The following is an 11429-nucleotide window of genomic DNA, read 5'->3' on the forward strand; positions in this document are numbered from 1 at the left end:
TAATTAAACCTTGTATTCTAAAATATTTAAGCATTCAACAAGCGTGCAATCACTGGAAAAAAGGTTTGTTGTGCATCACCGGGGTTTCCCATTACGTGCGGTGATGTCACGCGCAATGACATGATGACTTCACCGCGCAACTTTATTTAAAATTTACAATAGAAAGTATAGGGAAAGGGTGCATGCTGCTTAGAAGCCTGCATCTCAAGCATCTAAGCAGCTACAGACCCCCAAGACCCACCGTTGGAAAGGTAATTGCCTAACCTTTCCAATTGTATAAGTGTTGTGGATCGGGGGGGGGGGGGGGAGTCAAATTTCTATTTTTTTAAATTGTAAAAAACAGAAGAAAATCAAATCCAGCTTAGCACTCAAACGGTTGATCTAGTCGCTAAGTTTTTATATATATATATATATATATATATATATACACTCCACCCCAGCCCTACTTCTTCAAGACAAGTTGTGACGTCTTCAGCGGTCCCACCCACTCTTTACTTCTCTCAAATGCGCGTTCACAAATAGGATTTAAAATGCGCATGCGCTACTCACTGATGCTGCCGTCCACTGCGCATGTGCTAATTGCCGATACTAATAACCGTCCGTAAGAAGCCGATGATGTAGGACAAGGATTCCTACTGGTAATACGCATGCGCGAAACAGGAGCATGCATGCTTATCAAGCTGAAGAAATTTTATCACACATGCGCAGATGAATAAAGGCGCGGATGACGTGGAATGACGGTCGCCTAACGACCAGAATTTCAATAGGATTTAAAAAAATGTGATCCGGAGTGAAAAGTGAATATTTTTTTTTTAGACGGTTGAATTTGGGGACGAATCGAAAAGGCTTTATAAATGTGATAACTTGATTGATATGAAAATATATATTAATAAATGAGACTTACATTGATTTTAGAAACAGAATACTATACTTGATCCGGCTAACTTTACCATCACTTTAAGTATTATAAAGCTGAGGGCTAATTAAATTGCATTGCCCGCCCCTGGCTGTAACGCTGTCGGTGTATTTACTGCCCTGTTTCCGATCATACTAGAACTATCACAAACCTATCTCTATGACAACAAGGAGTAAATACGTCACTGTGGGTAGGCGCTGAGAGATTCGGGGATCGCGGGAACAAGAAGTCTCGCGAGAAAACAGTGCAGTAACCGGGCCGTACAGATTACTTGAGAGCGGACACGGTGAGTATTTGGCGAGTGCGCTTTTGTCATATTATTTCTCTGTTCCGGCAGAGCGCGCGGTATGCGGGGTTTGTGATTCCGGTGTGTCTATTGGGTGTTATGGCCTATACCCTCGGGGCACACAGACGCGCTTGGCCTCCGCGTGTGTGTGCGGCGCTACACAGGCCTGTCCCTTCCTAATGCGGCTACCGTGGAACTGCGCAGAACCGGTGTTTACCGGCTTTGGGCTATTTTCTACTTAAACTCATATTTATTGGTCTCTGTACCTGCTTTAATTAAAGCAATATCAACCCTTCCCACATTAGTACCTCGGTGCCTGCTCCTGCTCCCACATCAGTACCTCGGTGCCTGCCCCTGCTCCCATCAGTACCTCGGTGCCTGCCCCTGCTCCCATCAGTACCTCGGTGCCTGCCCCTGCTCCCACTAGTACCTCGGTGCCTGCCCCTGCTCCCACTAGTACCTCGGTGCCTGCCCCTGCTCCCACTAGTACCTCGGCGCCTGCCCCTGCTCCCACTAGTACCTCGGCGCCTGCCCCTGCTCCCACTAGTACCTCGGCGCCTGCCCCTGCTCCCATCAGTACCTCGGCGCCTGCCCCTGCTCCCACCAGTACCTCGGTGCCTGCCCCTGCTCCCACCAGTACCTCGGTGCCTGCCCCTGCTCCCACTAGTACCTCGGCGCCTGCCCCTGCTCCCACTAGTACCTCGGCGCCTGCCCCTGCTCCCACTAGTACCTCGGCGCCTGCCCCTGCTCCCACTAGTACCTCGGCGCCTGCCCCTGCTCCCACTAGTACCTCGGCGCCTGCCCCTGCTCCCACTAGTACCTCGGGGCCTGCCCCTGCTCCCACTAGTACCTCGGCGCCTGCCCCTGCTCCCACTAGTACCTCGGCGCCTGCCCCTGCTCCCACTAGTACCTCGGCGCCTGCCCCTGCTCCCACTAGTACCTCGGCGCCTGCCCCTGCTCCCACTAGTACCTCGGCGCCTGCCCCTGCTCCCACTAGTACCTCGGCGCCTGCCCCTGCTCCCACTAGTACCTCGGCGCCTGCCCCTGCTCCCACTAGTACCTCGGCGCCTGCCCCTGCTCCCACTAGTACCTCGGCGCCTGCCCCTGCTCCCACTAGTACCTCGGCGCCTGCCCCTGCTCCCACTAGTACCTCGGCGCCTGACCCTGCTCCCACTAGTACCTCGGCGCCTGCCCCTGCTCCCACTAGTACCTCGGCGCCTGCCCCTGCTCCCACTAGTACCTCGGCGCCTGCCCCTGCTCCCACTAGTACCTCGGCGCCTGCCCCTGCTCCCACTAGTACCTCGGCGCCTGACCCTGCTCCCACTAGTACCTCGGCGCCTGACCCTGCTCCCACTAGTACCTCGGCGCCTGACCCTGCTCCCACTAGTACCTCGGCGCCTGACCCTGCTCCCACTAGTACCTCGGCGCCTGACCCTGCTCCCACTAGTACCTCGGCGCCTGACCCTGCTCCCACTAGTACCTCGGCGCCTGACCCTGCTCCCACTAGTACCTCGGCGCCTGACCCTGCTCCCACTAGTACCTCGGCGCCTGACCCTGCTCCCACTAGTACCTCGGCGCCTGACCCTGCTCCCACTAGTACCTCGGCGCCTGACCCTGCTCCCACTAGTACCTCGGCGCCTGACCCTGCTCCCACTAGTACCTCGGCGCCTGACCCTGCTCCCACTAGTACCTCGGCGCCTGACCCTGCTCCCACTAGTACCTCGGCGCCTGACCCTGCTCCCACTAGTACCTCGGCGCCTGACCCTGCTCCCACTAGTACCTCGGCGCCTGCCCCTGCTCCCACTAGTACCTCGGCGCCTGCCCCTGCCCCCACTAGTACCTCGGCGCCTGACCCTGCTCCCACTAGTACCTCGGCGCCTGACCCTGCTCCCACTAGTACCTCGGCGCCTGACCCTGCTCCCACTAGTACCTCGGCGCCTGACCCTGCTCCCACTAGTACCTCGGCGCCTGACCCTGCTGCCACTAGTACCTCGGCGCCTGCCCCTGCTGCCACTAGTACCTTGGCGCCTGCCCCTGCTGCCACTAGTACCTTGGCGCCTGCCCCTGCTGCCACTAGTACCTTGGCGCCTGCCCCTGCTGCCACTAGTACCTTGGCGCCTGCCCCTGCTGCCACTAGTACCTTGGCGCCTGCCCCTGCTGCCACTAGTACCTTGGCGCCTGCCCCTGCTGCCACTAGTACCTTGGCGCCTGCCCCTGCTGCCACTAGTACCTTGGCGCCTGCCCCTGCTGCCACTAGTACCTTGGCGCCTGCCCCTGCTGCCACTAGTACCTTGGCGCCTGCCCCTGCTGCCACTAGTACCTTGGCGCCTGCCCCTGCTGCCACTAGTACCTTGGCGCCTGCCCCTGCTGCCACTAGTACCTTGGCGCCTGCCCCTGCTGCCACTAGTACCTTGGCGCCTGCCCCTGCTGCCACTAGTACCTTGGCCCCTGCTGCCACTAGTACCTTGGCCCCTGCTGCCACTAGTACCTTGGCGCCTGCTGCCACTAGTACCTTGGCGCCTGCTGCCACTAGTACCTTGGCGCCTGCTGCCACTAGTACCTTGGCGCCTGCTGCCACTAGTACCTTGGCGCCTGCTGCCACTAGTACCTTGGCGCCTGCTGCCACTAGTACCTTGGCGCCTGCTGCCACTAGTACCTCGGCGCCTGCTGCCACTAGTACCTCGGCGCCTGCTCCCACTAGTACCTCGGCGCCTGCTCCCACTAGTACCTCGGCGCCTGCCCCCACATTAGTACCTCGGCGCCTGCCCCCACATTAGTACCTCGGCGCCTGCCCCCACATTAGTACCTCGGCGCCTGCCCCCACATTAGTACCTCGGCGCCTGCCCCCACATTAGTACCTCGGCGCCTGCCCCTGCTCATAAGAATGATCTTCATTATATGTTTTGCCTCTCCTACACACAATACAAATCTGTCCCTGCTCAGATATTTCTCTATCTTGTTCTCTCACATCTCTGTTGGTATCAATCATAGTTTTTGTGTAGCTGTGACACACAGGCCATCAGATAAAAGTGCAAACAATTTACCTGCTTGCGCACCTCTTTGCCTGGCCCTGCTCCCGTTAATAACTTTGTGCCTGCTCACGCTAGAGCACCTCTGTGTCTGGCCCTGCTAACAAGAATGACCTTTATTATGTCTCACCCCTCCTACACACAATACTAATCTGCCCCTGCTCATATACTGCTCTCGTTCTTGCTCAGTGTGTCCCATACCTCTCACATAGCCATCCCCTAACTAGCCTTAATGACGTTAACACTCAGTCATTGTAGTTTTTGTATAGCTGTGACACACAGGCCATCAGATAAAAGTGCAAACAATTTACCTGCTTGCGCACCTCTTTGCCTGGCCCTGCTCCCGTTAATAACTTTGTGCCTGCTCACGCTAGAGCACCTCTGTGTCTGGCCCTGCTAACAAGAATGACCTTTATTATGTCTCACCCCTCCTACACACAATATTAATCTGCCCCTGCTCATATACTGCTCTCGTTCTTGCTCAGTGTGTCCCATACCTCTCACATAGCCATCCCCTAACTAGCCTTAATGACGTTAACACTCAGTCATTGTAGTTTTTGTATAGCTGTGACACACAGGCCATCAGATAAAAGTGCAAACAATTTACCTGCTCACATCATTATGCCCTCTATCTGATGATGGACGTGTCACCTCTGTCTAACAAGCATGTGTGCTATGTTTTTGTGTACTATTTTATGTGCTGACAGAATATTTGTGTAAATCAGGGTTTGCAATCTTTAGTCTTCACGTGCCACAAACAGGTTCTTTTTTTTAGGATATCTGTAGTACATTGCAGGTGATTTAATAAGATGTTCCATAATTGTGGTTACCTTTTACAAGACCTATTTTGTAAGATGTTATGAGAGCATGATCCCCAGTCCCACCCCTTGTGTTTTTCAATATAATTTCCTTTATAGCTGGTTTGCTACTTTGATATAATGTGGCTTAATAATTATCCATTTTATAAGGTAATAAACCTCTGTTATCACAGAGCCCTCACAGAAATCACTACAATTTAGCTTTTAAAGTGAATGTAAATTTTGGTGCTAAAGTGCCCGGTTTTTAAAACTTCGATTAAAAACAGGGGCACTTTAATTCATAAAAATTTTCATTTCACTCCTGTTGTGAAAAAAAACTTACCGTTTAATCTTCACAGCAGCTCCAGCTTCCTCCACCTGTTTCAAAGCCTCTTCCTGGGTCTAAAATGAGGCATCGGCTTCCTCCAATCACAGCAGTGAATCAGACACTGAATCCCCCGGGGGGGAAGCTGTGATTGGAGAATGACCTATCAATCATTTCTGACATCAGAAATGGCTTGTGAGACCCGGAGAAAGCTGGAGCTGCTGTGAAGTTTAAAAGGTAAGTTTTTTTTTTTGTTACAACAGGAGTGATATGTAAATTTTTATGAATTAAAGTGCCCCTGTTTTTAATCAAAGTTTTAAAAACCGGGCACTTTAGCATCAAAATTTACATTTACTTTAATTCAGGAGTCAAATTTATATCTCGTTTCAGTACACCAGCGAGTGTAGTGTGTATTATAGATAAAATATGTAAATGTTGAGGAGCTTGCAAAATGTTGAGGTTGGAGGTAAAATAAAATTTAACTTTTATTACCATGATTACTGGATCACAACCTATACAGTACAATAAATTCCCATATATAATACTACAATATCCAATACCATAACAATCTGAGTGTAGTTATGGAGTAATCAGCAAAGGTTGTCTGTTCATACACCACCAAATAAAAAAAGATCCCTCATATAAATGAGAACATTGTCTCTATTATAATAATGCAGCACCCGGCTAAAATATTAGCTAATTTTAAGAATGTTCTATTTTATTCAACAATTTAAAGTGATTGTGAACTTGAGCAAAGTCGCTCAAGTCATAGGAAATAATGTACAAAATTAATGAGACTTTAATTCATCAAATGTGTAGGATATACTTATCTTCTGATATTTTCACCTGGTAATGCCAGAACGGTAAGCACCGTTCCTCCGCCCGCCATATTCGTCAATTGACGGAAGACTCATCTGCAATCCACTAATCATTATTTCCCCCAGGACGTGATGTTTGTGCAAAGGGTCTGCACAATGATTAGCGGTAGTTTGCGCTTGCATGTTAACCCTGCTAGACTTGGGCTTATTGCAAGCTGAATTTTGAATATCAGGACCATGTTAACATTTTCTTCCATAGACTTCAGCTCAAAAAGTGTGAAAAAAACCTAACACCCTTACTCGTGCGTAAACCTGATTGCGTTTTCTCAAGTGCGCTAACCTTACATGAAATGTTAATTTCACATTCTAATGTTCTTCACATAGCAGAATATGTTCTATATACAGTGTGTATGTCTCTCTCTCTCTCTCTCTCTCTTTCTTTCTTTCTTTCTTTCTTTCTTTCTTTCTTTCTTTTTTTCTTTCCCTCTCTTTTTCTCTCCTCTCTTTTTCTCTCCTCTCTTTTTCTCTCCTCTCTTTTTCTCTCCTCTCTTTTTCTCTCCTCTCTTTTTCTCTCCTCTCTTTTTCTCTCCTCTCTTTTTCTCTCCTCTCTTTTTCTCTCCTCTCTTTTTCTCTCCTCTCTTTTTCTCTCCTCTCTTTTTCTCTCCTCTCTTTTTCTCTCCTCTCTTTTTCTCTCCTCTCTTTTTCTCTCCTCTCTTTTTCTCTCCTCTCTTTTTCTCTCCTCTCTTTTTCTCTCCTCTCTTTTTCTCTCCTCTCTTTTTCTCTCCTCTCTTTTTCTCTCCTCTCTTTTTCTCTCCTCTCTTTTTCTCTCCTCTCTTTTTCTCTCCTCTCTTTTTCTCTCCTCTCTTTTTCTCTCCTCTCTTTTTCTCTCCTCTCTTTTTCTCTCCTCTCTTTTTCTCTCCTCATCCTGAGCGCATTATTCTTTGGAAACTATACTACTGGCTATACTTGCACCCAATGTGACCTATAAACTGTACAACTCAACTGAAAAACAAACTGAAATCTTTTAGGTTGAGGGACGTAAACAAAAAATAAAATGTGGTTGCGTAAGTGTGCACACCCTCTTATAACTGGGATGTAAGTGTGTTCAGAATTAAGCAATCTATTTTAAAAATCATGTTAAATAGGAATCGGTAAACACCTGCCATCATTTAAAGTGTCTCTGTTTAACCCCAAATAAAGTTCAGCTGTTCTAGTAGGTCTTTCCTGACATTTTCTTAGTCACATCCTACAGCAAAAGCCATGGTCAGCAGAGAGCTTCCAAAACATCAGAGGGATCTCATTGTTAAAAGGTATCAGTCAGTAGAAGGCTACAAAAGACTTTCCAAGGCATTAGCTATACCATGGAACACAGTGAAGACAGTCATCATCAAGTGGAGAAAATATGGCACAACAATGACATTACCAAAAACTAGATGTCGCTCCAAAATTGATGAAGACAGGAAGAAAACTGGTCTGGGAGGCTGCCAAGAGGCCTTTGTAGACTTTTTATATCCACTGTATGTGTGTATACATATTTACAATATAAAAGTCTACACACCCCTGTTAAAATGTCATGTTTCTTTGATGTAACAAAAATGAGACAAAGATAAATAATTTCAGAACTTTTTTCCACCTTTAATGTGACCTATAAACTGTACAACTCAATTGCAAAACAAACTGAAATATTTTAGGTGAAGGGAAGTAAAAATAAAAAATAAAATAATATGGTTGCAAAAGTGTGCACACCCTTAAACTAATACTTTTGGGTATGAGTTTTTCAGCATGGTACATCTCGACTTGGCAAGATTTGCCCACTCTTCTTTGCAAAAACACTCCAAATCTGTCAGATTGTGAGGGCATCTCCTGTGCACAGCCCACTTAAGATCACCACACAGATTTTCGATTGGATTCAGGTCTGGGCTCTGGCTGGGCCATCACTAAACTTTAATCATCTTCTGGTGAAGCCATTCTTTTGTTGATTTGGATGTATGCTTTGGGTCGTTGTCATGCTGAAAGATGAAGTTCCTCTTCATGTTCAGCTTTCTAGCAGAAGCCTGAAGGCTTTTGACTAAGGCCCCAGTTCCAGCTGAAGAAAAACAGACCCGAAGCATGATACTGCCACCACCATGCTTCACTGTGGGTATGGTGTTCTTTTGGTTATATGCAGTGTTGTTTTTGCACCGAACATATCTTTTGGAATTATGCCAAAAAGTTTAATCTTGGTTTCATCAAACCAGAACACCTTTTGCAACAAGCTTTTGGGAGAATTCCGATGTGATTTTGCAAAATTTAGCTGGGCTTGGATTTTTTTTTTTTCGTAAGCAAAGGCTTCAGTCTTGCCACTCTACCCCATAGCCCAGATATATGAAGAATACGGGCGATTGTTGTCACATGCACCACACAGCCAGTACTTGCCAGATATTCCTGCAGCTCCTTTAATGTTGCTGTAGGCCTCTTGGCAGCCTCCCAGACCAGTTTTCTTCCTGTCTTCATCAATTTTGGAGCGACATCTAGTTTTTGGTAATGTCACTGTTGCACCATATTTTCTTCACTTGATGATGACTGTCTTCACTGTGTTCCATGGTATATCTAATACCTTGGAAAGTCTTTTGTAGCCTTCTCCTGACTGATACCTTTTAACAATGAGATCCCTCTGATGCTTTGGAAGCTCTCTGCTGACCATGGCTTTTGCTGTAGGATGTGACTAAGAAAATGTCAGGAAAGTCCTACTAGAACAGCTGAACTTTATTTGGGGTTAATTAGAGGCACTTTAAATGATGACAGGTGTGTACTGACTCCTATTTAACATGATTTTGAATGTGATTGCTCAATTCTGAACACAGCTACATCCCCAGTTATGCAACCATATTTTTTTATTTTTACTTCCCTCCACCTAGAAGTTTCAGTTTGTTTTTCAATCAAGTTGTACAGTTTATAGGTATAGGTCACATTAAAGGTGGAAAAAGTTCTGAAATTATTTATCTTTTGTCTCACTTTTTTAAATCACAGAAACCTGACATTTTAACAGTGGTGTGTGTACTTTTTATATCTACGTGTGTGTATATGTCTCTGTCATTGTCGTAAATAAAGTTTTACTGTAGTTAACGTTTTCAGGGTCTGAGGACAGGGGCAACCCCGAAAACGTTAACTACAATATATATGTATATGTGTGTGTTAAAAGAGGAAATCAATAAATGCTATCCAGTGCACAGATTAAATCCTTATATATATGAACATGAATTGATTATAAATTAAACAGTGAAAATCTACAAAAATATGTAAGTTTATGGGGATAGTTAATTCTTAAAAGACCAGTCAACACAGTAGAATTGCATAATCAACAAATGCAAGATAACAAGACAATGTAATAGGACTTAGTCTGAACATCACATGAGTAGTAGATTTTTTTTTTTCTTCTGACAAGTTTAAAAGTTATGTGTTTTTACACTCCCCTGTACCATGTATCAGCCAATCACAAATGCATACACGTACCATGTGACAGCCATTAGCCATTCACAAATGCATACACACTTATTCTTGCACATGCTCAGTAGGAGCTGGTGACTCAAAAAGTTTAAATATAAAAAGACTGCACATTTTGTTAAAGGAAGTTAATTAGAAAGTTGTTTAAAATGGCATGCTCTATCTGAATAATGAAATTTTAATTTTGATTGAGTGTCCCTTTAATAGTCCAGTGCCGAGCTATAAGGTTATCTTCTTACCAGATATTACCTCAATCGTATGAGGTAATGTATGCTCTCAAGAGAAAGTGGGGACACTTTTCCTGTGTTTTCCCTGTGAAGTCACCTTGGGCTGTATTTATGTTGATTTTTGTCCCAACTCTGTTCGTATGCCAGGCTGACTGTGGTGGTTTAAAGGTGTGCTCCAAATTCTTTAGTAAAAACTTCTAACCTGTATTCCCTGTGGCTTTATATCCTCCAGGAGTATGGTTATGGGAATTAGATTCCAGGAATTTTGTACCATAGGGATAAAAAGAAGAAATCACACAGCGTAACTCTGTCATCATATTAATTTATTGCTGAACATAATAAAAAAAGTTTACTTGCATTTATAAACCTCAATCCGTGATGAGGTAAGCATTCAAGCATATAAAAAAGGTATCAGAACGTGTGGAGCTTATACTAGGCGTTTTTCCTCTGACGAAGAAGTTGACAGAACTTTGAAACGCGTAAGGATTTACTAGAGTGGGCGTACAGAACTAATGATACCTGCAGCATTAAGTGGTTATTGATTGAATTTCACACAACATGTATAGAACCGATTCTAGTATAGTATTTCATATACAAAAGGGATTTTTAAAGAATTCCTGTGGACTGTAATAACAGATAATACCCCGTTGATCGGAGGCAGCCTAAAACGGCTAGTATAAGCTCCACACGTTCGGATACCTTTATTATATGCTTGAATGCTTACCTCATCACAGATTGAGGTTTATAAATGTAAGAGTTACGCTATGTGACTTCTTTTTTCCTATGGTACAAAATCCCTGGAATCTATCTCCCGTAACCATACTCCTGGAGGATATAAAGCCACAGGGAATACAGGTTGGAAGTTTTTACTAAAGAATTTGGAGCACACCTCTAAACCACGACAGCCTGGCATACGAACAGAGCTGGGACAAAAATCCACGGAAATACAGCCCAAGGTGACTTCACAGGGAAAACACAGGAAAAGTGTCCCCACTTTCTCTTGAGTGCATACATTACCTCATACGATTGAGGTAATATCTGGTAAGAAGATAACCTTCTACTAATCGTTATAGCTCAGCACTGGACTATTAAGAAGTAACTATCCCCATAAATTTACATATTGTATATTTTCACTGTTTAGTTTATAATTAATTTATAATCCATCATGTTCATATATAATCTGTGCACTGGATAGCATTCATTGATTTCCTCTTTTACTACATTTTCTAACAGTGTTAAAGGGCCATTATACACTCATTTTTTCTTTGCATAAATGTTTTGTAGATGATCTATTTATAAAGCCCATAAAGTTCTTGTTTTTTAAAAATGTATAGTTTTGCTCATTTTTAAATATCATTGCTCTGATTTTCAGACTCCTAACCAAGCCCCAAAGTTTTATGAGAATACTGACGTATACCTTCTCCAGCTTGCTCCTGTTTGTGTAAAGGATCTTTTCATATGCAAAAGAAGGGGGAGGGGGGAGGGTCTTATTTCCCACTTGCAGTGGGCTTTCCAGCTACCTTTTCAACATAGCTAAACTGAGTGCTT

The 11429-nt window shown here is 45.2% G+C and overlaps 1 protein-coding gene across 2 annotated transcripts in view; it reads left to right on the forward strand.

The window, feature by feature from the left end:
- Positions 1 to 1096: 1096 nt before the first annotated feature.
- Positions 1097 to 11429, forward strand: part of SMNDC1 (survival motor neuron domain containing 1) — a 34874-nt gene continuing 24541 nt past the window's right edge. For both annotated transcript variants that reach the window (XM_053692754.1, XM_053692755.1), the window contains exon 1: positions 1097 to 1202. The gene's annotated coding sequence lies outside the window, so the exon portion shown is untranslated. The remainder of the gene's footprint in view (positions 1203 to 11429) is intronic.

This window comes from Bombina bombina, chromosome 9 (assembly GCF_027579735.1).
Source record: "Bombina bombina isolate aBomBom1 chromosome 9, aBomBom1.pri, whole genome shotgun sequence".
Taxonomy (NCBI): domain Eukaryota; kingdom Metazoa; phylum Chordata; class Amphibia; order Anura; family Bombinatoridae; genus Bombina; species Bombina bombina.